At 54.1% G+C, this 27,658-nt stretch overlaps 1 protein-coding gene across 4 annotated transcripts in view; it reads right to left on the reverse strand.

Moving 5' to 3' along the window:
* The window catches only part of TWIST2 (twist family bHLH transcription factor 2), a 48,012-nt gene that overhangs the window by 8,215 nt on the left and 12,139 nt on the right, over positions 1-27,658 (reverse strand). The window contains exon 2 of one of the 4 annotated variants that reach the window (XM_073217883.1): positions 663-13,625. The exons of the other annotated variants lie outside the window; for them this stretch is intronic. The gene's annotated coding sequence lies outside the window, so the exon portion shown is untranslated. Of the gene's footprint in view, positions 1-662; positions 13,626-27,658 lie in introns of those variants that run through there. 4 annotated transcript variants of the gene reach the window in all.

The following is a 27,658-nucleotide window of genomic DNA, read 5'->3' on the forward strand; positions in this document are numbered from 1 at the left end:
GAGCCGTGGGATGCTGCACGGGGCACTCCCAGGCTTCCGAGATGGTGTGCCAGCAGCCAGGGGCGGGTCGCAAGAGGGGATGCAGCCTCCTGCAGGGATGCAGGGCCTCCAGACCCAGGAACTACTTCAACAGGTGCATTATAACTTCTGCAGATGTCACTAAATTCAGCTTCCAAATAAAACCCACGGGTGGAAGGGGGTGGAATGAAAAGCCACCTGCCTCAGGCTGGCGGTACAGGAGGTGCCTTTAGAGATGACCACCCAGTGATGTCAGTTCAGAGATGCGGGGAAGGGCCTGGCCCTGGGGACTGACCACTTATCCCACGTCACCAGGTGGGTGCAGAATCACCACCAGAACGCAGGTCAGCTGAGCCCTGGGCTGGAAATCCCCCCCTCTCATACGACTGACTTCATTCCCACACCTGCCACACGGGTCCCAACCCAGAGGCACTGACTTAATACATATCTCTACACATTTGATAAATGAGTATCTGAAGACACCCCCTCCCAGTGAGGGCAGCAGCCCCTCAAGAGGACATTAGTCGGTGGCCCAGTGACCCAGGTGCTCTGCCGGATGCTGGCACTCAACTTGGTCCCCATCTCAACCAGTTCATTCAGGAACAGACAACAATCTATTACAGTAAAATGTAGTAAGTGTTCTAATAAAGGTATAACGCAAGTACACAAAGACATACAACCATTTTTCTGTAAAACATGAAAATATGCTATACATGTAAGTGACACAGCAGCATATGGCAGGGGCACTAATAAAGGTCTGCAAGGCATGACACCCAAGCCGCGGGGCTTCGGGCAGCTCTTCACAGACTCGGGGGCTGCAGCTGGGTCTTCCAGGACGTCTGGTCCCTGGTGGGAGGGTGAGAGGGCTTCCCAGGCAGAGGTCAGTATGTAGGGGCACATGCGAGGGGGCCTGGGGAGAGGTGAGGATCTTGGGGGAGATGGTGAGCTGGGACTCAAGGGCGGAGCAGAGACTGGCAGGTCCCCACGGGGCACCAGGGAGATAGAGGAAGTGTAAGGGGCACTCGTGACCAGACCTGCTTTTCAGAGATAACCGTGGGCTGGGCCCAAAGGGATGCTGAGGCCAAGACGCCTGACTGCAGGGCCTCAGGTGGGGCAGGACCCCAGGAGGGTGGTGCAGTGCTGGAGAATCGGCAAGGGCGAGAGCAGACCCAGGGCTGTGGCTCGGGAAAGGATGAGGTGACCCCAGGGCTGCTTAGGAAACCCCAGGGCAGCATCTGGGGGGAAGCCAGTGGTTGTCGTGCTGAACGGCAGGAGCTCTCAGGACGCTCTGAATGCGAGGTTCACCCAGCAGGTTTCGGCTCTGAACCCAAGAAGGGACTGGGGGCTCCAGATGCAGCTTATGAGGGAAACTGATGTGACCCCCTCCCCTTAGAAGAGGTGAGGAAACAGGTAATTTGCTTTGCTAGAACTTGAATCCAGTCCCCCAGATCCACACCCAGGGCTCATTCCCCATGACAGAACTGGGGATGCAGGCATGTGGGGGCGCAGAGGGTCAGGTGCCAGGAGCCGACCTGGCTGGCCAGTAAGGCGGTGTGTGCAGCTGGCTAGCTGCGCCCCCTGCTGGAGGGAGGACCCCCTCAGAGAGAGCCACGGGGCCCTGGACGGGGCGGTGTGGGGCAGCCAGGTGGCCAGGGGAAGCAGGGGCAGTGGAATGGGGCCAGGTGCTGACGCCAGGACCCGGGATGACGGTGGCCAACGCCAGTGCCCCTGGGGCCAGGCCCCGCTTGCATGTGGGACCCGCCGTAGGCCTCAGCAGTCTCCTGGAGGAGGTGCTGGCACGGTCCCCATTCCAACACAGACACACGGAGGCTTGGAACGGCAGAAAGATGTTCCTCATGCAGCGGAGGAACTGTCTGTTCGGGAGGAACCCGGCTCACGTGGGGGAGCCGCACAGACCCTGGGAGGGCAAAGGAGCATTTCTGAGACTCTTTCCCCTGAATGATATAAAAAGTGGGGCAATAAAACTGTTTTCCAGCAATGAATGGGCTCTGATGACGAGCTCTCCCTTAAACACTGCCGGCTTGTAGTTCCCAAAATTCATCTCAGAAAAGTAAGCAATTTTTAAAATGTTACACTGTTTACAGAGATAATCATGCCTAACTCTATTTTATTGGGCATCTTTTCTCCAACAACCCAGATAAAATACGTGACTTTTGAAATAACATGCATAAACTCACACATATTCAGAAGGATGAAAAATCTCACTAAGTGATGGGGAGACCCCAATGTGACCCAACCCTCATTCCTGCAAATCTGAGAACCCTGGTTTCAGCAGACGCTTAAGATACATAATGGATTTGGAAAAACCAACAGCACACAGGTCCCCGGAGTGGAGGGTGCACTCCAGGCACTGCAGGTACCACAGCTTTCCCGAGAGCAGCTGGGGGCTTGGCTAACCTGCCCTTTGTCAACAGGAAAAGCCTTTTGCTTCCCAAACTCTGGATTCAGTTACTTTCTGCCCATTTCACATTCTCAAATTTTGGCACCTTGTGAATAAAACTGATCTCTGCTGGGAAACACATTATGCTTAGAAACCAACCAGCATGTACTCAAGTGTGGAAGACTTTGCCCCAGGTCAGCAAAATCGGCTCTTAGAAGCAGGACAGGAGGAGCGAGCAACCCCGGGTTCTCGGGCTGGTGGCCAGGGCGGCTCCGCACTGAGGCCGGGAAAGAACTGATGCCCCTGGAGGTGGCCTGGCAGAGCCAAGGCTCTGGGGGCCAAGGGCAGGCGAGCTGCAGGGCGGGTGTCACGCAAGCCAGGGGACACACTGGCACGTCATGAAATAAGGCAGAAGGCACACGGGGTGAAGGCCGCCAGGAGCGGCAGAGGAGGGCAGGTGGTCCAGGAGCACCTCACTGGCACCTTCCGGTGGGCTCCCCCACCTCGCGCTTGCCCTGAAGACAGCTTCTCCTGCAAGCCGCTTCCCTGCACTTGGCCGCTGCTAGACCAGAAGGACATCTCGGCAGATGAGCCCCACAGGAGAGGCACTCAGATCTCTCCAAGGGCAAGTGGACAGCGAGACAGCAAAGACCCCAACAACAGCAGGTTTATCAGACAGGCAGTTCCACCTGGCAAATGCGCAAGCCTCCGGGGTGGGGTGCCTCCAGGCAAGGGGGACCCTGACCTTTGAATTTCCACTTGCCTTATCCCTGGGCCTCCACATGCCGTTCACGACCGGGGTGAAGCGGTCAGCCCTGCTTGCTGGCTTAGTAGATCTGCCGGGGGAAGAACGTCCCACAGCCTGTCCCCTCACCCTCCCGTTCAGCCCCCAACTGACCTCGAACCCCTGGGAGCCCACAAAGCTTACTAGGGACAGTGGGTACAGAAACAGAAGCCGAGGCAGGAATCCAGACTGGCAGGGTGAGGAGGCTAGTGCCCAGAGAGCCCCCAGTTAACCCAAGAAGAACAGGATGCCCGCACGGGTGCTCCGGCTTGTCACCAGCCAAGACATGTGGTGAGAGCTGCATCCCATGGGTGTCAGAAGGAGGCTCTGCTGTGGGCACAGGGAGTCGACCAGGGGTTCCACCCTCTGGACACCATCAGGGTCACCCTGCTAATCTTAAAGCACCTGGAGTCGGGGCTGCCTCTGGAAAACGTGCTGCCTGTGCTCTTCCTAAAAGGGACGGGACATCTATCAGATTCTTGCAGATAGACAGCTCATTCCCAACACTTTGTTTCTGGGGTTCAAACTTCCAACCCCCTAGACTGTGTGATACACAGAATGCATCCCCCCTAATCACAGGCTTCGTGAAATTGCGGGCTCTTAACTGGCCTCCTACGCCGAGGACCGTCAGAGCAAAGCCTGTGAGAACAAACGGAAGCGCTCCCTGCGGGTCACCCTGGGGAAGCCGGCAGCCCTGGAGCTCCTGTCCTGCTGCAGTGGGTGGGACCCCGGCCTGAAGCTGGGGAGTCCCGCAGCCCCATGGTCAGCCTGTGAGCACACAGCCCACTCATGTCTCCTCTGTGATACCTCCCTCATCTATGAAATGGGCTGATTCTACCTGCCCCACAGGCGCGCGGGCTCCTGCTCACTTAATTTCAAGAAGCCCTCAGCGGTCACTCACGTTCAGAGAAGTCATTAACAATGGGGCTGCTGGGGTTCGAGGGACAGAATCCTGCTCTGCGCCACAGGCACCGACGTCACTGACTATATACTTCAGGTTAAATAACTCAAGCAGCCTGATTTTATGGTGTAAATACAAAAAGAGTTTTCTTTAAGTACTACATAAACACACACGTGCGCACACACACACATGCACACGCACGCACACACACATGCATGCACACACACACACACATGCACGCACACACTCCCTCTCTCTCTGAGGGGGTCACCTTGGTCCCAAGTTTGCTCCAGTCTTATGTACTCACGTCACAGTTCGGGGGTAGAGATCACACACACACACTGTCGCTAACTGTCCTGTCACCCAGAAGGCGGGCAAACCCCGGGGCTAAGCACAGTTCCGCCACACTAGCTAGTCTTGTAGGTGCGGCTTCTGTCTGCCTCCACGTCCCCGCTGAATCCAGGAGCTCCAGGGACGGCCAAGGATTTGAGAGTAGATGGAGAGGAGCCCCCTTCACCCCGGGACCTGCTGCAACTCGGGAAGCGGGCGCTAGGACATACCCAGGGAAGGTGCTAAAATCCCTCTTCTTCAAAGAACATTTCTGATACCGTGAATGTCAAGCAGCACTTCCAGCTGCTTCCTTTCTGGTGAACTGGTCTGGGAATCACAGATGCACACGTGACCCGCACAGCTGTGTGTGTTCCCAAATACTCCCGAGTACTTCTTCATTGATTGCAACAATATTTCCGATTTCAGAAGCCGGAGATGACTACTTTTATTCGAAAGATAGCAGAGCTAAGATACAGAAAACAAAATGTGGAGTTATTATTAAGCTGAGCAGCTGATGGCTCTGGATATTTGCTACAATAGTTCTGAACTAAATTAAAGACTACTGCTCCTCAAGAGGGAACCCCTTCTCCTATCTGCCCATTTTAATGCATTTAATTACCATTTGAACTCCAGCTGAACATCCTATAGGAATTTCCTTTGCCGAAACAGACCCTACGAATATGGAAAACAGCGTCCATGTCAGTGTTTATAAGGGAATTCAGTCATGTACTTTAAACTGCTGATCCAGAAATTGACCTTTCTTTCTAGACTCCCTTTAATCAAGCTTTGTCAATAAATAGATGTGATACAGATGTTCTGTGCAGTCTTAAGGAATTTAGGGTGAATTCACTCTAAAATAAAGCACTAACTTGTAAGCAAATAGAGAGGACAAAAGCCAGTAGAGACAAGAATATGTTAACAAAACCGGAAGTGGAGGCAGAACCCTGCAAACAAGCTCACACACCTTGGACCAGAGATTAGAAGTCAAATAATGCTTAGGATAAGTGCAAACGACCCAAAGGCTTTCAACATCTAATATGAGCTACTTTAGGGAAATCTGGAATATGGAGACCCACATTCAGTAAACAAATAAGGGAAGCCATGGCTACACCCTGGAAAAGTCTGAGGACAAATAAAAAGACTTTAATGGAAGTGCCTGTAGGAATTGAGCTCCTCTGAAAATGAATCTGAAATGACTCACTTTAGACAATTTCCCAGGCAAATACTTCACAAAGCAAAGGGCACCTGCCTGCGGCTCCAGGACCACGAGAGATTCTGCGCAGGTGTCCCGAGCAGTGTGACGGGGACAGCCAGGCTTCGCGTGTACCAACCAGTTCACCTCAAGGTTTTAAACAAGGCTGTCGCAAACACAAAAAGTAATTTGTAGATTGCCACCTGAGAAACTGTCTGATAATTCAGTCACATGAATCTTTGCCAAATATTTGGATCAGACTCCTGAAGATTTCCAGGTAGCAGACTTGTGGCCAGGAAGCTCAGTATTACGGGGAAAGCGTGTGGAGAGCAAGACACCAGATGAAGCAGTGAGGTATTCGTTAAAGCCAGCAATAGGGGAAGCCCTCGGGTGAACACAAGGACGCACATTCCGCCCTGAGCTGGTGACAGTGAGGTCCTCACCGTTGACCGACATGCCTGTCCTACTGAGGTGGTGTGGGGCCAAGGGACATATCATGGGGCTGCAAAGTGCCACCCCTGATTTTCTCTCCTCCAAGTGACGGCCACCTGGTTCTCAGGAGGGCAGCATGGCGTCCTTGGCGTGAAGGTTCCCCTGGAACATACACTCTGTTCGTCTTTAGAGCACCAGCAATTCTATGGTATCTTCTGAAAAGAAAGATGAATTCTCCCTCATACCGTGTCTCACAGACTAGAGAAGCATAGATGAAAATATTTTATTTGAAACAAGAGGATGTGGAAAGAAACCACTTTCCGCTCAGCACAGTCAGGCTTGAGTTTCAGGTATATTAATTGTTGAGTTGAAGACATAACTAACATTAAGTAAAGCGATGACTTTCAATATTTACAGGGGCTCAAGGGTTAATGTTATTTCACTGGCAGCCGCGGACTCAGGCCCCACAAGAGGGGGGAACCTTGGGGCTGTTCTGTGGGCTCTAGAGGAGCCCCTGAGTATCTTAGGTCTCAGTGGGAAAGTCGTTAGTAATATGATTGTAAGCTAAAATTACAAACACCTTTAAAATGTAAAAAACACCTTGCTTCCCTTTAGAAAGTGATCTTAACGTGTTCCCGTAACGGTGCCTTCATCTCCCCAGGGCTACGCAGAAGCTTTTTCAATAGGGTTTGCAGGGTCCTGGGAACTCCGGATGAGGGGCTCCCCCGTCAGGCTCAGTGGTCGCACAGTTTTGGCAGCTCTGCTGACCGGCGCCCCTGCTAAGACAGCGGGAGGCACAGCGTGCAGACCCAGACACCTTCTCCTGGGCTAGGGGCCGGCGCAGAGTCATGGCGAGCACTAGGCAGCCGTAAGCGGCACAGGCATGAAGAACATCTCTGGGCTGCACCCTTCGCTTGGCCAAATGTGCACAATAAGCCCACAGGAGGCTGGCTCTTTATTTCCTTCCTCTTCACCTGGACTGAATCGAGCTGGCTGAACCACGCAGCCTTCATCAGGGTCCTGGGGCACCATGTGGGCACTGAGAGGGAGAAGGTCGAGCAGAGAGGACCACGGCCCAGGGGAGAGGACCCTCCAGCCCCCAGCGCCCCAGGGGCCCGAGAGCAGCCAGGCAGGCCGCTCTGAAGAGCAGGTAGCAGAGACCCGAGAGGGAGGTGGCCCAGCTTCCCCGCCATCTCTGCTGTGTGGTAGCCATCTGAGAACGGAGAGGCTTGGGAAGCTGAAGAAGGCCCTAGCAGGCCAGGACGGCCCCCACACTGCTCTGGGCTTCTCAGGAAGGCGGGTCTTTCTGTGGATCCTACACCAGATGTTTTTGCCCACCCCAGAGGGGGCTCAGCGGAAGAAATCTCTGCTCTCCCGCCCCCTGGCTTCTTATCCCTGCCACCTGGGGCAGCTGGAGTGGCCAGTGATCGGTGGGCTTGGGAAGAGAAAACTGAGTGTGTTCAGCTCAGCCCTGGAATCTTCGTCTAGGAGCAGGCTGGGTGCAGGGAGCAGGCATTCCCAGCCCATCAGCAGGCTCCCCCACCACCCAGCACCAGTGGGACCCTGCCTCCCTCTAGCCCTGCCTGCACTGGGGGTGAGTCTGCAGCACCCCGGCCCCTTCTCTCAGCCCTTCTCTGTAATTAGATGATATTCCGCCCGCCTCACCATCTCACACCTCAGCACAAGGGTGCTGCTCACGCCAGCCCCAGCCCTGCCTGGAGGCATGTGCCCGAGGTAGCCGCGCCCCTCCAGCCCACTGCTAATCACACCATTGCTCAGACCTCCTTTCAGGCTCTCCCAGCACAGGTACGGAGGAGGCAGGGGCAGGGAGATGCCCCACACCAGCAGTCTCGGGACTCCAGCTCTGGAACTCGCCCTTGGTGCACAGCAGGTTCCACTGGGCCAGGCCAAGCCCTCCTGTCTCCCTTTGCCACCTGCTGTCCAAGCGACCTTGGCCACATCTGGCCACAGGCTGGACCTCAATTCTCCCAGACGGAAGCAGAGGACCTGGCTCAGGGGTCTCCATAGTCCTGGGGGACTCACGATATTTTAGAATCTCAAAAGATTTGAGTGCTGACTCCCACCTCTGGCTGGGGGGCTCAGCTGGTAAATCCCTCTCCTCAGGGTGAGGACCCCGAGCACCTTCTTTGGGGGTGGGGGAGCCTGGTTCGGGGGGAGATTTCTGAAGGAGGCTAGAAGGAATCCAGACAACACGAGGGAAAGGCCGTGGCATCTAATGCTGCAGGGAAGACGGACTGAGCGGGCCTGCGGCTCTGGCCTCCTGGCCGCCGGGAGGGGCTCAGTCACAGTCAGTCCCTGAGGTCCAGCAGATGCAAAGGAGAGAACAGCCAGCGACACGCGTTCACAGCTGGGAATCCGGCACAAACAGCCCTGCCAGCTTCTTCCTGACCCGCCGCCCGCCTCTCCAGGCATCCACGTGCCCTCTCTGAGCACCCTGAGCCTGGGGGTACCTTCTATTCACCTCTCTCTGTCTGCCCGGAGTTCCTCCCTGGCCGGGCTTCCAGAAAATTCTTCTGCTCAAATGCTGAATCTGTCTTCAAAATCCCAATCCTTTTCCCTCTTTTGGAATTAAAGGAGCCCTAACAGCTGGGCTGGACCATCTGGGCCCCCCATTTCTCTTGGTCTCCTGTCCCTTCTCCCATCTCTCCCTCCATCTTCTCTCCTTACTGTTCCTGTTTAATGTCAAGTAAGTCAGCCCCGCTCCTGGGAGACAAGCAGCTGCAGAAGTGAGCGCAAGTGGGTTTTAAATCAGCAGAGAATTTTAAAATGAGTAACATGGTGTAGGCACCCACCTACCCCACCGTGGGGCTCTGCTGGCCCCCACCAGCGCTCACAGGGTGGTGAGGACAGACAGGCCACGAGGGTGACTTCCGCTGGCAGAGGACAGCCCCCAGCCCGACCACTGTCATAGAGCAGGGCTCTGCCCCCAAGTGTCCCAGCATCCCCAGCAGACAGGCAGGGCCAGGCACACAGAGGCCTCACCCGGCTCCCCAGAAGAATCAGTGGAAAAATAAAGCTGGAGGAGAGAACCAGCGAGGACACGCTCACGTCCACCTGGCTGGAAGCTACTCCTGTCCTGGGGCCGCACTGACCGCAGGTTGCCCAGCTCTGCTGTCTCAGCTTGGGGTCAGGACGGGCGGCCGTATGTACTCAGGGCATCTCTGGCCACACGATCTCAGGTTCTGTTCCTTGGGCCACACTGGGCGACCCGCCCCAGTGCACACAAGGCCGTGACCAGTCGCACACGAAGGCAAGAGGTCAGGGCCGCTGCCAAACCCAGAAGGGCCCAGGGCTGCTCCGGGTTTCTGAAGAGCTGCTCGGAAAGCATGCTTCTGCTTTTTAAAAGAAGCCTTCTCTTCACAGGGGGCTGTCCCTTCACAGGACGCGGGGCGGTGGCCCAGGAAGCTCCCTCACCGGGAGCAAAGCACAGTGTGAGTCACAAACAAACCTGCTCCTTTCTAGGAGCTTCCCCAGGAATCTGAGTGTTTTGACAGATCATTAACTCCTCGGTCCAGGGGCCAGCGCGGGTGGGGGGTGGGGGGGGAAGCCGAGCTGAGTGTGAGTGGCTGCTGCTCAGAAGACCAGTCAGAGCAGCCCAGGGGCCCAGAAATCGCAGCACCACGAGCCCACAGCACCCCAGACGACATTCACACATGCGTCCCCAGCGCCGTCTGTTTTGCACAGCAGGGCACACTGGCACGGCAGCGAAGGACACACGGCTTCTGCATTTCTGTTCGGGCCACAGAACCAAAGTGGAAAAGCACCCATCTGTTTTCCAGCCACCATCTGTCTTATCTGTGGTCCCGGCGAGTCAGGAAGGCCAGTTAACGCAGGTGGGCAGCGCGGTGCCGGAAAGAGTCCCAGAGAGCACAGAGCCGCCTGGGCCGTGGTGGGGGCAGGGAGGGGGCTGCTGTGGAGACAGGGAGCCCTGCGGGGAGAGGAGGCTGGGAGCCCCGGGGGCCTGGACTGAAATCCTGACTCGTGCGCCCCGTAAGCAAGACGGACTGTGTGACAGACAGACAGGCAGGCAGACAGACGGGCCAGCCCCTGCCGTGCCCAGAGGTGCCCTCAGAGAGCACTGCCTGGTGAATGCCTGCAGACACAGAGCTCCCCGGGGACCCGTCCAGGCCTGCAGATGCCTAGGGACACCAGGGCAGGGGCGAGAGGGACTGGGCCGGGACGGGGGTGAGAGCCCAGCCAGAGAGCAGGCGGGCCCGCTCTGAGCCCACCCAGGTGGAAGCCTGGCGGCGACCTTCCCTGCAGCTGGGGTAGGCAGAGGACGTGGGTGACGGGGTGAAGGCGTGAGTGGGCGAGCAGAAGGGCGTGGGGGTGCCGACTTGCCCTCTATGGCCCCCTTGTTCGTGCCAAAAGCACCCTCGGTCAGGGCTCACGGGAAAGAGGGAAGTAACACCAAGTTCCTCCGTCTGGGCAGTGGGGCCCACGTGCACGTGGTGGTAATGTTAACAATGATGCTCCCCTGCTCCCAGCACAACATGCTGCCGGCCCAGGGCTCTGTCAGGGGTCCTCTTTTGCCCTCCAGGCTTACACTCACCCTGGGGAACCCCTCCCAAGTCCCTCCCCACATGTCGTGGCCCATCACCCACGTGGGCACCTCTGCTGTCCTCAGCGGGCCCCCCCGAAATGGGAGCCACTGAGGCGCCTCTGCAGGGACCGTCCTCTCGAGTGGCCCTAAGAAGCCCCTGCTGAACCCCACCTCCCCTCCATGGGGCCCAGGTGGGCTGGCAGAGTGAGGTCCACAGCCCCGGGGCTGGTGCTCGGCTCAGGTCGGGGCCCTGCTGCCCCCCATTACCCCACGGCTTGACACCAGGCCCCTGGTTTGTGGGGTGGGCCAGGCCACCAGAATCACAGGGGAGGGATTTTCAGCACACATCTCCCTAGCTGGGCATGTCCACATACCTTGTGATGCACACACAGCCCCCAAGTCATGGCCCAGTGCTGCAGCACGGCCTGAGGGAGTGTGTGTGTGTGTGTGTGTGTGTGTGTGCGGACAGGATGACCCTATGACGCAGCATCTAAAGTGAGATGATGTTGTTTTCTTCCATCTGCTACTTCTATAGCTTTTCTTCTTCCTTCCTAGTTACAACCCTTTAGTAGAATTCGTGCCTCATATAGAAAATTACCGAGTATCATAATTCTTCCAAGTGGTAAAGACACCTCAAGACAAATGCTGGGCATAGAAGCCACAGGGCATAAATCTGCAAAGAAGTAAAAAGCTAACCTTTTCAAAGAATATGGCTTCTCTCTCACTTGCCAACTTTACATTTCCCTGTATGGCCCCGGAAGATGACTGGTTAGCCAGAGACGGGTAAGATTCCTCAAGGGAGGAACAACCTAAGACAGGCACAGTCGCAGGGGGGCCATCAGGTGAGAAATCGGGGATCAACAGAGGTGAGGCTTAGAACCTCACCCCCCTGTTTTGAGAGAAATCTCCTGCATCCGTGGATGTTTTGTTGCCCTTGTCTAGCCTGGATTAATACTTAGTCTACAGGCACACACCTGATCATCTACATTTGCCCTCTTACAGCACTAAACTATGTTTCCTACCTTTATCTTGCATCTACCTGCCACTTCAGCATTTTATTAAAAAATATATATAATAATAATAATAATAATAATAATAATAAGGGAGAAATGTGGGATTCACATATAAATCAAGTATAAAAATCAAACAAATAATCATATCTGACTTGATTGTTTATAGTTCATGATGTGTGATCAAAACCAAAAGTTTCTGTGATGACTGCCCTTGCACTGTTCACCATGTAAGAACTTATTCACTATGTAAGAACTTGTTCACCATGTAAGAACTTGTTCGTTATGCTTCAGAAGTCTGGAGACTGACAAGAATTAGGCTTGGGGTTGATTAATGACTGTGCATTGAGTCCCCTATACAGAATTTTATTGTTGTTAACAACCATTTGATCAATAAATATGAGATGCCCTCTCAAAAAAAAAAAAAGAGTTTATGGAGGGAGCTGTTTAAATAATGTTCAAATATAACCTAACTGTTTCACAAAAAAAATAAATCAATGACGTGAGATGATGTTGAGCATGAACGGGGGCACTGTTAATAATTAGGGTCAGAGACCAGGAACCAATGGGATTGTCCTGGGCCCTGGGGCAGGGACGTCACCTTATGAGGGGCAGCCACCCACTGGCACTCGGTCCAAGAGGGCCTGATAATGGATGTCATCAGGAGATCACTGACCCCACACCTCTCCACCATGTGGGGCCAGCAGAGACAGGGCAGACCCCACGTGGGGGGCATAGGCTTGGCAGGGAGGGAGCTGGCAGGGAGCGTGTGCCCAGTGGACTGGACAGCACTGGACCCTCCTGCCTCCCAGGCCTGCTGGATTCCTCCTCTGCGTGAAGCGGGTGCTGCCCCGTGACCCGCAGTCAGGATCCTTCACACTGTGGCCTCACTTTGCATCGCCTGGGTGTCCCAGCCCTTCTACACAATCATGCCCTCACTTGGCATGTCTGACAGACGAATCCTCATGATGCCACTAACATTAACATTTAATGTAACGGTAAGAAGACAAAGAGGCAGTCATCAGCTGTGAGGAGACGATGCACGAGGCTCCAGCTGGCTGCCCAGACCCCACCACGCTGGACCAATATCCTCCCCTCCCCACGCAACCTGCCCACATGGCCACAGGCAGCCACATGTTTAAGGCTAAAACCGTGCGTCTTGAGGAAATGCTTTCATTCTGCGTCATCTCCCGCGGGAACAGACTCCACATTAAATGGGGATGGCAATGTCACCTGGAAAACAGATCAAGCCGGCCCTCCACCTGCACTGTCAGCATCCGGGAGGCTGTCTCTGACAGCGGCCAGGCACTGGTTGCCCACCCAGACTTGAGCAGGGCTGTGATTTACCAGCTAGGCCTGCTGGGCCTGGGCAGGGAGCCACCCACTTTTTCATGATGCTCTAGACTTTATTGTCCTTGGTTGCCATTTAACCCTAGGTTAGAAAGTTGTGGGGAAAAGTGAAGCATCCCTGAAACTCTGAAAAGCCAGAGTGGGCTGTGCCCAGGTGTCCCAGATGACCGATGACAAGGGGGCTGGGCCAGGCTATGCGGCCCATGCCCTGCACCCCACTGACGGCAGAGAGATTTGGGCATTAACTGCTGCACTGCTGGCTCGTGAACAAGGGCGGGGTGCAGTCAGGCGGAGGACCCCCTGGAGAGCTGGGGGTGCAGGTAAGGTAGAGAACTCTGGCCTTCACAATCGCCACGGCTGTTCCTGTACAGACCCAGCAGACCTCAGCCTTCTGGAATTACGCTCATGGAAACTGTCCCGTATACCTGCCCTGAGTGTGACAGACAGCCGGGCTGTCCCTAAGCTGTCTGTGGTCCTATCTCATTCTGTTTGCTTCCAGTCCTCAACCTGCCCCCGCCCCATGCCGATCTCAATACAGGAGCCGTGAAATAGGGTATCTGGCAGTGCCAGGACTTTCTCTTCATTTATTGCTCTTCATCATACATTTTCAGATATGTTTGCCATCTTGGTCTTCCACGTGCACCTGGAAATAATTTTGTTGCATTAAAGATCATATTCAATACATTAATTAGGTTGGGAAATAAATGGCATGTTCACAATAATATGTATTTCCAAACAGCCTTATAGTAAGCAGAGTTTCTCATTCAAAAAAAATTGTTAGCAAAGCTGAGAGATTTGCCTCAAAAAAGTTCACCACCTTTCTCATCAAGTGTAGAGGAGGTATTGTATTTTTTGTTTTTCTGAACTGCATCTTTTTGTTTCATTATATGATCTGATCAGTTATTGCTGACATGTATGAGTATGTTTTTAAAATTATCATCAATTAGTAACTGGCCTCCCCTCAAAATTGCTTTGAATGGTTTTGAATGGATTTCTGTTTTGGAGAATGGGTGGGGGACAAGGTTCCTGGTAGACAATTGTATCATCCCCAAACAATATTTCGTATTGTTCTGCTTTCTAGTAGACCTACCTCTATTTCTTTTTGTTGTTTACAGAATCATTTTAAAAGTTCAAGGCAATGTAACAAAACAGTATATTTGTGAAAACTCTTGGCTTATATTTAGTGACCTCACTGTGACATCGCTTCTGAAATAGATGCTCTCTATGAAGGTGAGAAAGAATCTTTTTATTGTAGCTTATGGAGGTTTAAAATACCAAAAAGAGAGATTTTAATATCCAAAATACGTTAAATGTTCTCAACTACATTTTCAGCATTTACTGAGGCAATTATTTCCTCTTGGGACTGTGGATATGCTGAATTAAGGTGAAGACTGTGAACAGTTTTAATGTCAGAATAAGTCAAAACCCTAGCAAAGGTACCAGAGCGCTAAATTACCCTTCCAGTCCATAAATAAATTATCCTAGTCACGTGCTTTATTCATTTGAAACACTGCTAAATTTATTTTTCTAACACTTTACCTATAATTTGATCTCAATGCCTTATGATATGGGTCTAGTTGCTTTTTGTTGATTGTTTTTTATCTTGGACAGGGTTTGGTATCATAGAATGGCAAATACTCTGAAAGGGGTTCTTTTTTTCTGAACTAGTTTCTGGGTGTTGGGGACTAACCCCAAAGAGGGGCTTTGTCCCCAGAGGGAGATAAAGTCCTCAGTCCCCAGGGGGAGCTGGCACACAAGGTGCCTAATTTCTATCTGAACCGTCCTGGAAATAAGAAGAGAGTCATCCAGACAGAACACACTTTGAGCCTGACGTCTCTCTGCGAGACAGTTCATGAAATATTTTGCAGTTATTTTTTCTTATTCTTTGCTCTCAGTTTTGAAATTCTTAGGAGTAAAGGAAAAAGTCATGAGTCAGGGAGAGTCCCCTCACCTCGACTCCCCTCTGGTAGCCCTGGTCACCCTCGGACACCTCCCTGTGGGGTGAGACGGAGCTCTGTCAGGCCCCCACCGCCACCCTGGCGTCCCCTCCAGCCCTGCAAGGTGGGGGGAGCTCCATGAGAAACCTGTTCCCTTGTCTTTTTTTACTTTTTTTCTATTGTATCAGAATCTTCTAAAGTAAAGTTTCCCATGGGACCGAGTTACTCCATTCCAGGGGTCTTTGCCAAGGATCTGTGAAGTAACCTGTCCATCTCTTTATTTACTCTTTTGGTGCTTGGGGACAGGGGAGAGCTGCTCAAAGCCCCATGACCCCCAGAAAGTCATCTGATTGACTGACGCCACGGGAATCTGTCGGCCTGACTCACAGCACTCCTGCGGCCCTCGCCGGGGAGCTGAAGCCCACGGCATTTCCTTGGCTCCCATCTGTTCTGAAATGTCGAACTCCCTGGGAGCTGGTGCTTGTTCAAGGTGGTGTGCAACTCTGCGGCTTCCTAATGAAGCACACACCAGCTACAGGAAGAATAAGGCCACGGGGCAGAGCCTTCCTTAGGACATTTGACCAGTAGCACACAGACTTAATTTTCTCCTCTTTGATCTTTTGGCTAAATCTGTTTCCCCCTGGGGGAGGCTGGGGAGGGACATTAAGGGGTGTCTGAACTGGCCTTCTTGTCCTTGGCTGGGACCTGCGGCTGGACCTTCCCTCTCACCTGCCGTTAGGGTCCCTTGAAGGGCCTACTGTCCCAGCCCAGAGTGAAGAGGCTGAGCTGGGTCCCCTGGGGCCTGATGGTGACAACCTGCAGGAGTCACCGCACCTGCCAAGGTTTGCCCACATGGGTCAAACTTTTTAAGAGGAGGAAGGCCAATGAATGTACTTCACATTTTGTGCATTGTTCCTGAATCTTCCAGCAGTGAGAGAACGTCAGCCTGTGCAATTTGTGCGTGCTCTGCCATCCTGCCAGCGTTCCCAACCGGTTTCATCCTCGACTGACCTCACTCATTACTGCTCCTTCACACATCCTACATGAAGCCATTGGCAGGGCCTAGATGAGGGCAGGTGGCTCCCTGAGGAGCAGGCCAGTGTGGCAGAAAGAGGCCAAAACCGACTCCACTCAAGCAGGCTACTTGCACCGGACGGCTCATGTGCCAAGGGATGCCCAGGGCAGGCACCTCTCCTGCCTGAATCACCTCTTTATCATCAGTCGGGGAGGCTCTGCAGATTCTACAGAAGAGTAATGGGCCAAGATTTATGTCTTTAGAAAAATACCAGCTGGCAGCTGGAAATGCACTTGGGTGGGGCTGGTGCAGACCGGCGTCCAGCAGGGACAGGTCAGCCGGCCGCTGTCCAACCATGATACAAATCATCGTGAGACCTCGGCAGGCTGCTGCAGAGGCACAGGGGTACACTGCAACGTCTCATCTGCCTGCATCCTTACATTTTTCCCATTCTTTTGTAAAAGAAGAATATTAAGTAACTAAATAGGACATTTTAAGCCCAATAGCATGAGACTAAAGAGGAATACTGAATATGAAGTTCAGGGTTTTTTAGCAAATTAGGTTTTCATTTTCCAGACTTAGTAATACACAGGATTTAAAGAAAGTGTCTCGGCAGCCATGTCCCCAGTTGTTGTGTCCCTTGAAATATGATGGTCACAAACCCCTGGGGTTGCCAGCCTTGGTCCTAGATTCCCCGGGACCCCATAAGCTGGGGAAACAGTCCCTATGCATCGCCACACTGCCCTTGGTGTGCTGCCTGCCTGCCGTGGGCCCGGTGTCCTCCAGATGGGCTCCCAACCTCCCTGACACATGGACCACATCTCCGTGCCATGCAGAACTGCAGGCGAGTTAGGATTCTTTTTCTTGAGGAAGTACGGACCCGCAACCGTACAGCGAGCTACCGGCAGGGCTGTGAGCCGGCGTACAGCAGCGTCCCCAGTCCCAGGCTGGGTTTGGAGACACAGACAGGAAACGAGGGGCAGGGAACAAGGCTTCCAGCTTCTCATTAACACGAACTGAGCCAGCACGTTCCATTACTGTGTTTCGGTGCTGAGATGTTCCAGAACTTTCCTTACAGCCTCTCTTATCAAATCTCTCAAAGACGAATGCGACTCTTGGTCAGGTTCTGCTTCCATCCTCCCACGGCGGGTGGTTCAGCAGGACGCTGAGTCGTGCTCCAGAAGGCGCACAGGAGAGTGGCTACAGCTACCGGGCTCTGCGACCCCCTCCCTGCGGCATCCCTGGACCCCCTGGCCCCCGTGCACACCCCACACCCCAGGCACGCTCCTGTGCCCTCCACCTGGGCTCCGGCACAGACTGCTGGTCCTCGGTCTCAGTGGGACCCACTCCACTGAGTTCCCTGCTCGGAGCCCCTGCAGAGAAGACACAAAGTGGCTATTGGGACGCCAGCCTCCAGCCACTCTCGGTCACAGCGCCTGTGACGGCTGCCCAGGGACCTGCTTTTTGTTGTGTTCCCTGCGTGCTGCCACTCCACACCAGGGCAAGCTCCGTGGGGGCAGGAACCACCTTCTGCTCGCCCGGCCCGCCGCCTCGCCAGGCCCTCTCCTCTGTTCCTCACCATCACCCAACACAAGCATGTGGTATTTAACTGGTTGCTTATGCATCTGTCTCCCTGCTGGACAGGATCCTCCGAAGGAGAGACCAAATCACCACCAGCTCCGCGTCCCAGTGCAAGCATAAGGGCTGCCGACGGCCGGTGCTAAGTGCGCACAGCGTGAAGGGCGGGTTCTGAGGGGATGACCCCTCACATAGTGCCAGCTATTCTGAACCACCCGCTTCTGGCCATATGTCTGTGACCTTCAGATATTCCCCCTGCAGGACAGGGGCTTCTGGCTGTCTGCTCACCAAGCTGCCCGGGGCGGCTCTGCCAACTGGGCACCTGCTGGGCCCAACGTGCCCGCCTCCTTGGCAGGCCATCTCTCCCGCGCTGCATGTGCTATTTCATAATTCACAATTCCAAGAATAGCTGAAGGTTTTTGTTTGAGTGTCCTTGAAGACACGTATCTGTATCAAACTGATAGACCTTTAATCCAGTTCTTAGAAAACAAAGAGCACCACCTTCCCTATTCAGAGTCGGTCTGAAGTTACTGAATCTAAATGCAGACAAACAGAAAGATGCGCAGGGGCGACAATTTCTGTAAAGGTCTGACTCAACCTTCTCTCTGAAATCGGTGAGCGGCACTTCCTGGAGGAAGGTGCCGGGGGCCCTGCCTCCCCAGGCCGTGCACCTGGAGCTCCCCTCTGACCCATCAAGCCCCCAGGCTGGCCTGGCCGGAGTCCTGGCCCTCAAGCTCGGACTGCCGTCCCTCCTGTGTCTCACATGGCAGCCCAGAACTCCCGCCCCTGGAAGTAAGAGGCAAATGAGCAAAAAACACAGCCTTGCCTGGGCCAACCACTCAGTGTGGGGGCCCAAAAGTTGGCCCTGAACAGTTAGGACTGACCCAGACTCCCAGCTAGGGAACCTCAGCAGGGCAAGACCCCACCAGGGCCTGTGGTAGCGACTCAGCCCACAAGGGGCTCCTTTTTCAGTTAATATGGCAGGATCCCTCCTGAAGGCTTTTAAAGTTGTAATTTAAAAAATATATGCAGCATTATGTGCATGGAAACAACGTAAGTGTCCATCAGTGGATTAATGGATGAAGAATAGTGGTACATATACACAGTGGAATATTATTCAGCTGTAAAAAAGAAGGTACTTTTGCTGTTTGCCACAACAAGGATGGACCCTGAGAGCATTATACCAAGTGACATAAGTCAGAAAGAGGAAGACGACAAATTATCAGTAGCCAGAGGTGGAGGGTGAGGGGCAAGCAAACTGGGTGAATGGGATCAAAAGGTACAAATTTTGTTATAAATACTCAATTTTAAGTCCTGAGGACGTAAGGTACAGCACAGTGACTGTGGTTATGAATGCTGGATTGTGTATTTGACAGTTGCTAAGAGAAAATCTTAAATGTTCACATCCACAAGGAAAAGAAATTCTGTGCCTATGTATGATGACATAACTAACCCTACTGTGGTGACTGGTTCACAGTATATGCAAATATTAAATCATTATGTTGCCTATCTGAAATATAGTGTTATATGTCAATTATATCTCAATAAAAAAAGACCCATCTCTTTAGTTTGTAAAAGTCAAATGAGATAATGTATTTAACATACCTGGACTAAAAAAAAAAGTTTATTCACACCTCAGAATAACCCTCCGTAGCATAAAATTTACCATCTTTACCATTCGAAGTGCACAGTTCAATTATATTTAGAATATCCACATTGTGCAACCAATTTCCAGAACTTTTCATCTTGCCGAAACAATCCCCTATTTCTCCCTCCCTCAGTCTCTGCCTCTACGAACCTGACTGCTCTAGGGACCTCCTGCAAGTGGAATCGTACCGTCGTTGTCTTTTTGTGCCTGCTTATTTCCCTGAGCGTAATGTCCGGAAGCTTCATCTGTGGCATAGCCAGTGTCAGAATCTCCTTGCTTTTTAAGGCTGAATAATACTCCCTTGTGTGGGCAAACCACACTTTATCCATCAGTCCTGGGTGAGCACTTAGGATGCCTCCGCCTTCTGGCTGTTAGGAGTGATGCCGCTCTGAGCGTGGGTGGACAGCCATCTCTCGGAAGACCCTGCTTCCGGCTCTCTGGGCCTACGCCCAGGAGCAGGACCGCTGCACCATGCGGAAGCCCCACCTGCACGTCTTTAAGGAACCAGCACAGTCTTCTGTTTCCACGAGCAGTGCGTAGGGGTTCCAATGACTCCACGTCCCCACTAGCACTTCTTCTCTGCTTTGCGGTGGCACAAACAGGACAAAACAGAACGGGCGTGAGGGGGTGCATCGGTGTGGTTTTATCTGCATTTCTCCTGTGATCAGTGATGCCGAGCGTCTGTTCATGTACTTGCTTGAATATCATCTTTGGAGAATGCCTATTCCAGTCTTTTGTCATTTTTAAATCAAACATTTGGGGTTCTTCTGTGGTTAATTGTAGAAGTTCTTCATATGCTCTGGCTATGAATCTGCAAGCAGCTCCCCCCATTCTGTGGGCCACCTTGCTCACTGTGGTAACTGCATCTGTGGATGCACACAAGCCTTTGGGTTTGATATAGTCCCATTTGTCTATTTTTGTTTCTGTTGCCAGTCTCCTGAAGGTTTCATTGAGAGAACCCAGATTGTTCTTCCTGGAAATACAAAATCCCATCTCCAAGGTGGCAGATAAGCTGCAGCAGGGGCCCACGCCAGGCTTCCTGGGAAATCACTTCTCCGAGGGCTCCCTCCTCGCGGGGTCTCCCGCTCGGCGCACGCGAGCCTGCACTGCCCACTCTCTAAGTGGGCTTTGCACACGTGGATGTCTTCCTGCGGACTCACCCCTGGCCCTGTCCTTTGCAGGGTACAGCTGGTACTCTCGGGCATCTGCATCCCCCACACCTGCTCCACGCGACCTGAAAACACGGCCCATCACACCTTATCGGGGGGTACCCCTCGGTCCTCAGGGTCAGTCCCTGCAGCCACTGGCCCCACGGGCAGAGCCCCCAGGGCAGAGCATCCAGCTGCCCTGCGCAGACCTCGGGCACCCGGGAGCACAGGCCAAGCACTGGTCTCTCTTCATGACCACAGGACTCTGGAGACTGGGAAAAAGGTACCATCTCAGGGTCGGAAGGCATAGGTTCAACCCCAAACCAGCCACCTGTCAGCGCATGAACTGCCCTGAGCATCATGATCCCTCTGAGACCCACAGCTGCTTCTAGAAAATGCAATGAATGACCCCAGCCCTGTCGCTGGACTGCCCTGGGGATTTGAGGGACGCTTCAGTGCTGGGCTTGGCACACAGGACCCCAGTACTTGCCGAGCCAGCAGGATACATCCTGTCCATGCTGGGCCCAGCTGGGCCCAGCCAGCTGCACCTGCATGTGAGGGCAACAGATGGCTGGGGGCCCTGGTCCCAGAGACTCACCCAGTTCAGAACACAGCTTGTCCCACCAGAGCCGCTGGGCTGCCTGCCCTGGGAACAGCATCCTTTCTCTGGAGAAGGGCAGCTGGGCTCCTGTGGTCCAGTCAAGGGTAGCGTGTCAGAGTGACGCTGAGGTGGGAGAACCAGGGTCCGGGCTGGCAGTGCCGTAGTGCTGGGTGACTCGGATGGCCTCCACGCTGCACCTCCGAGCAAAGCCCACAGCCAGGGTGTTCATTCATTCGTTTGTTGCTAAACCCCCGGAGCTGCAGAGCCACGGGAGGCACAGTGGGCATGGGAGATGAGCTCAGGCAGCAGCCTGCCCACCCTCTGGGAGCTGCGGCTGGTGCACCCAGGGGGCCCCGGCGGCTCAGGCTCCTGCAGAGGGAACCAGGACGGCCAGCCACCCCCTGGGCTGGTCCTCCTGGGAACCCCCTGGACACTCCATCCCTGCCATTCTGGGCCTCGCCCTGCCCACCCTATGACGTAGGCTTCCCTCAACCCAGCCCCTCCTCCACCAGGTCTGCACACCTGCCAGCTGGTCCCCACCATGCTCCTTCCCACGGCCTTTAGGGATGCGCCCCCGGGTCCGAGGGCTGCTTCTCCGGCCTCCCCACCAGCCCACCAGCTTCCTTCTGATGAGGATGGCACTGCCCTTCAGCATTTGCTTTCCAGGCATTGGGGACACGACACTCGGGGGTCCGCAGAGCCCACACCCGGTGCAGCCTGTGTGCAGCCTCCAGACACATGTTTGATGACGATGCCCCAGTGCCAGCCCCAGGCACCCAGCACACAGCAGGCGGGTGGGCGCGTACAGCCCCAGGGAGACGCTCTTTTCCATCTCACTGAAGCTACCCAGCTGTGGCTGTCTCCCATCACAGCCCCCCAGGAGCCAGGCTGGGGGCTCTGCGTGTCATGCCCCAGCCTCAAAGCACTGCATATAGCCTGGTGGGAAGCGTGGATTTCACTGAAGTGTGTGTGTTGCGGGCGGGGGAGATGATGTCACACAGCTAGGGCGTTTCACTCCCCCAGGTGGTGATCTCCCCTCTGCGGTCCACACAGACCTCTTCCTGCTATGATCTCCCCTTGGGGGATGTGCTGAGTGTCCCTCCCCAACCCTGCTCCCTACCCCCTTCTACAGCCAGCAGTTTAGGGGATGTGGCCCCTACACCTGCACAGTCCCCTCCTGCAAACTGCCACTGGCTTCTAGAATGGAAAAAGCCCACAGAAGGCACCCAGTCCAAGATCACCAACCTGCCGGGTGCGTTCTGCTCAGAGGGCAGCCAGGGAATCAGAAATCACACGTGCCTTTTCCTGTCCCAAGAAAGTATCTGTGCACCACAGACACAACATAAATTCTTTGTGTGCTTGGTAGGGAAATGGAGGATCTTCCCGTGATCCCCGTTTTGCATCCTTCAAACACCCTATAAACAATCCATGGGCCAGGCAGTGAGCTGGGCCAGGCAGGGGAGTACACAACCAAGATGTGGTCCTGAAGGTGCCCACAGGGTCACGGGCAGACAGACGCGCCTGGAGAGTCACAGCGACAGGGCCAGGCGAGCTGAGGGGCTCACAGCAGTGCCGCAGAAGGATGGCCTCAGGCCCCGAGGAAGGATGCTGGAGAGGACGTGGGGTGCAGGGGTGGCGGCGGGGGGCACACCAGCTGACGGAGAGCAGCACGGGGGCACAGAGCACGAGGTGGATGTTCTCGGGAGGCAGGCTCTTGGACTTGCTCATTTGCTCCACCATCCTCATGAGCACCTGCTCTGGGCCAGCCCCTGCTCCCGGCCCCATACAGCTCATCGTAGACGATGCCAGGCATGGAGATGTGGCGCAGCAGGGACAGCAGGCAGGACCCGCAGCCGTGACGGGACCTGGGGCAGCACAGCAGGTTTGCGTATTGGAACCAACGTTGACAGGGCTGGGGGTGCCACACCGCCTGCGGGGCATGTCACACATTTCATTCCATCAGCTGTTTCAAAGCGTTACGTTGGCTGGGTGGCTTGGAAAGGTGCCCCTGGCAGACAGCAAGAAGAACGGCCTGCACAGTAACGAGATGCCACCTCACCTGTGAGAATGGCCGGAATCCAGAGCGCTGACAGCACCTGGGGCAGCGAGGATTCACAGCCGCAGGAGCGCTCATCGCTGCCGGTGGGAACGCAGAATGGAAGGCAGCCCAGCGCTTCCCGCAGAACCAAGCGCTCTCACCGGGACTCCAGCCATCCTGCTGCCTGGCATTTACCCAAGGGATCTGAGAACTTACGTCGGCACAGAAACCTGCACACAATGTTTATAGCAGCTTCACTCCAAATGCCCAACTTGGCAGCAACCGAGATGCCCTTCAGTAGGTGATGGATAAATAAACCGGTCCTCCAGACGGCAGGATACCACTCAGCACTGAAAAGCAATGAGCTATCAAGCCGTGAAAAGACGTGAAGGAGCCGCCATGCGTATCACCAAGTGAATGAAGCCGATCGGAAAAGGCTGCACACTGTGCGATTCCAACCCCGTGACGTTCTGGAAAAGGCAAAGCTATGGAGACTGAAAAGGTCAGTGGTCGCCAGGCGCTGGGGGGCGGGGGGTGGTGGTGGCCAGGCAGAGCGCAGAGGGCGGTTAAAGCAGCGAGCTGCTCTGTGTGCCAGAGGTGCGGGCGTGTCACTGCGCATTTGTCCAAACCCACGAAACGTACAACCCCAAGAGGGGCCCTAATGTAAACGGTGGATTCAGGCTGACGATGGGGGCGGCTGCACCTGGGGGCATGAGCGCGTCTCAGAATTCTCTGTACCTGCCGCTTAATTTTGCTGTGAACCTTAAACTAGTCTTAAAAAGTAGTTTTAATTTTTTTAAAGACTAAATTAATAAAAAAATTTCAAAGAATGACCAGCAGAGAGGGGACCGCAGGTCCCGAAAGATGGGCCCAGGAAGATGGTCCGTCTGTCCCCTGCTGGTCTCTGGGTGGAAGGACAGGAATCCATTAGCGGGCATCCCATTTGATCACTTATTGGCATGGTGGAGACGGTTCCTTACTGACTGAGAGCATTAAATCTTATTTATTTATACCACATATTTATAAAGGTCATAGGGTTCTCTGGGTAGGAAGGAATGTGTTTCTAATACCACGACAGGAAGACAAACTCCAAGCCAGCCAGCTCTACACACCACGTAACCCAGTCGTCCCCTGGGTCCTGCAAATTCAAAGGCTTAATCTGCAGACATGCAGGTGAACCGCCAGGGCCAAGAGATGCCCAGGGGGATAACTTGCGGGGTGTTGACCTGCCCACTTCTGCACAGGGGACTCCTGTGTCCAGGCTGAACCATGCCCGGCCTGCCCCACTGAGCCCTACAATGCTGAGAGGCACAGGTGCGTGGGGCAGCCCCAGAAGCAGTCCACCTCCACCAGGCAGTGGACTGGCTGAGACACCCACGAGCAGCGGGCAGGGGCACAGGAGATGCCACAAGGGCCTGGCCAGGATGCAGCTCCAGCCCCTGCTCTCTCTGGGGATGTCCTCTGCATTTGGGGATCACTAACTCGCCTGAAGTGGAGATCTCCAGGGAACCAACATGTCCCAGGCACAGGAGCTGGGCCATATCTGACTAGAGGGGAAACCTCACTGTTCAGACAGTCATCCGAAGGCACAGCTCCTGGCTCTGCCCACTACTAGCTGGGTGCCCTCAGCTGAGCCCCTAGGCCCCAAAGCTTCCCACCTGGGAAATGGGAGGAAGACCGTCAACCTCACTGGCCATTTTCAGGATTAAAATAACGATACTTGCCAGGCGCTGGGCTCAGTAAACCACCCATGCCAGGCCCTGCGCTGCGGGTGCTCAGCCCCTGCCCATGCCCCTTGTTCTGTGTTCCTGGGCAGGGGGCCCTTGCTGCCATTCTCTGCCCACTTTACGCCAGCTGGAGCAGGAGAGAGGGCCACTCAGACCACCTGGCAGCCAGGCCTGGGTGGGGGACCCCACCAAACCACCCTGAGTCCTGGTCTCACCTCACTGCACCCCAAGGGGCTCCCAGGGTCCTCTGCCTCCACAAGGCTCTGGAGGCCTGGCTTTGCCATGACCTCATGCTCTGGACCTCATAGAGGGTCCCACAGAGGGGAGACCCCAAGGACCCCTCCTTCAAGTATAGGAGTTCAGGGAAAGACAATAAAGGGCCTCGTGGGGTGCAGAGCACGGAACATTGCTCCTCGTATGCCCACACAGGCAGGGTGGCTGGGTCTGGGGGCACAGCACCTCCACAGAGCTCACCAGGGCTTGCACACACCTCCCCACCTCCCCTGACTCCTGGAGGCCCTGCTCTGCCCCGTGGGCACCAACCTCTCTGCCCTGGTGTCTCCTCGTCTCGGTCCGGCCTGGGTCCTGGCTGCCTGCGTGGCCCCTGCCCAGGCTGACCCTCCAGCACTGGGAGCTGCCCCCTGCCCAGCACTCCTGGTGTCCCCTTCAGGCCCTCCTCCTCTGTTTATTTGCACAGCCAGAAGACAAAGCCATTGCTCTGAGTCACCCCTGCTCCCCAGTCGGCTCTGATTCATGCAGGAGGCCCACGTCTCGGGGACTAACCCGTTAACCTCTTGGTTTCTTTATGTCTCTACAGCAAAAGGCATATGTGGTTTCGGATTGAGAATGGAAGCCCCACTCATCGCGTAGGGGGCTGGTGGGCGGGTGAGAGGCGAGGACCCGGCGGAGGCGCGCACACAGGGCTTTCCCTCCTGTGAGCCTCGGGGCCAGTCCACCCGCAGGGATGGAAACCGACTAATATGTCAGTCATCTTTCTGAAAAGGATTCGGTCATCTGGCAATGTGGTCCCAGAATTTGCCAGAAGTATGCATCCAATGCAGCCCGGGGTGAAAGAACACAGGCTGAGCACAATCAGATTATGGCTGCCCATCGGGAAGGAAACGGGGGACTCGGAGCCGCGGCTCAGCCTGGGGGCCCCAAGGAGGTGCAGGTGTTATTCAGATGTTTGATGGGCTGCCAACAATGGAGCCCCAGGGTTCTGGAGAACCCGGCCCACAAGGAGGGGCGGGTGCAAGTCCAGGGCACTGCCATCTTCTCCTCCCGTCCCCGACATCCGCCGACACCACAGACCAGGAACTTGGGACAAGCGATTTAAGTTTCTGCTGCCGGTGACTCATGAAGACGAATGCCTCCAGAAGAAAGCTGGGGTCCTTCCATGCCCCGCCTCCCAGTGTGGGTCAGGCGGACAGTCAGCGAGGTCCCTGTATCTGCCCTGCTTGCTCCCAGAAACCTGCAGCGGTTTACAATTAAGAACATATATCCCAAACATTTAGAGAAGAATTCAAAGAAAGGACAAATGAAGACGCTGAAACCAAGCAGGGGGGAGAAGGGGTGACCACGCAGGGGTAAGGATGAGCTCATTCCTGTAATTAATCACGCGGAAAAGCCCCCAGATGCGGCAGGAAGGCTGACACACAGTCCTTGTCGCCCAGAGCTGCTTGTGGGTTCCGTTAGGGAGCCCGGCAGGGCCGTGGTTTCCATGCTGGGTGGATGGGTTAAACTATCCTGCACGAAAGGCACTGCATAAAAATGAGGACAGGGTCTTGAGTGGCCAATTGCAGAAGATACAAAAATCTATATTGTAAGACCCCTTTCTCGTATCATTTCAGGTGGGTCCACAGCTGTGACGTGGAGTGACAGTTCTGGGGGCAGAAGTGGGCCCCCCTAGAGGGCACGGCAGTCTCACGGAAGCACTGCCCAGGAGCGCAGAGGTGGGGGGTGGGCTACCCAGAGTCCGGGGGGTCTGGTGTGTGCCCTCTCCACTCCACCTCTACAAAGCACTTTTCCTCAGATTGCAAAAGTAATACACAGCATTTTCAGAAAAGCAGTAAGAACACCAGGAAAGGATCTTTGATCAGCCGTTCGGTTCAGAGACACTCACCCATGCGGCCGACGTGCCCACGTTGCTGCGGATTTCCAAGCTGGGATCTTATCATCTGCTCCCGTGTGTAACCGTTTCCCTCGGTTATCAAATAGTTTACAACACAAAGTCTGCTGACTGTGTAGTGTTCTGGTGTATAGATAAACCACAGCTCACGCAGCCCAGGACGTATTAAACATTTCCCTAACAGGAGCACAGCTGAGATGATTTTCCTTGTTGTGCAGCAGACCCACCATTGTTCACTTAAGATAATTCCTGAAAGTGGAACTGCTCGCTTGAAGGGTACTTAAAATTTTTAAATTTTTTCTTAACTATTGTCAAAATCTCCTTCAAAAGGCTTTACTATTGATCATCTTGCCATCACGGACAAGACGGCCTAGTTCCTCACACTTCGCTCAGTGCTGCGATTTATGATTATATTTTTCCCAATTTAATTAAAAAACAGTATCACCCTATTTTATTTTGAATGCCTTAGATTATTGTTGAAATTCAGCACTTTTCATATTAACTGGCCAACTGAATTTCTTCTTTTGTAAATTCCTTTTTTTACCGTCCTTTTCTACTGGGTAATTGTCTGTTATCTTTTGGGTTTTTAAAGGCTCTTTGTCTCGTAAGAACATTGATCCACTATAAAATAGGCTGTGAATACTTCCTTCCTGGTTCATTTAAAAATTTTGGCTCTCTTGGCATAAATTTAAAATTTTGGTTCTCATGGTCTCTTGGTATAAAGACATTCAAACTTTGAATTTAGCTGGAGTTAGTCCTTTTCTTTATGGCTTATGCTCAGTTTTAGGAGCCAGGGCTTGTTCTAAAGGGTTCACATCAGGAAATGTCCCAATTCCCTGTCACTGCCATGTTCTGT

Source organism: Manis javanica, chromosome 12 (assembly GCF_040802235.1).
Source record: "Manis javanica isolate MJ-LG chromosome 12, MJ_LKY, whole genome shotgun sequence".
Lineage (NCBI taxonomy): Eukaryota > Metazoa > Chordata > Mammalia > Pholidota > Manidae > Manis > Manis javanica.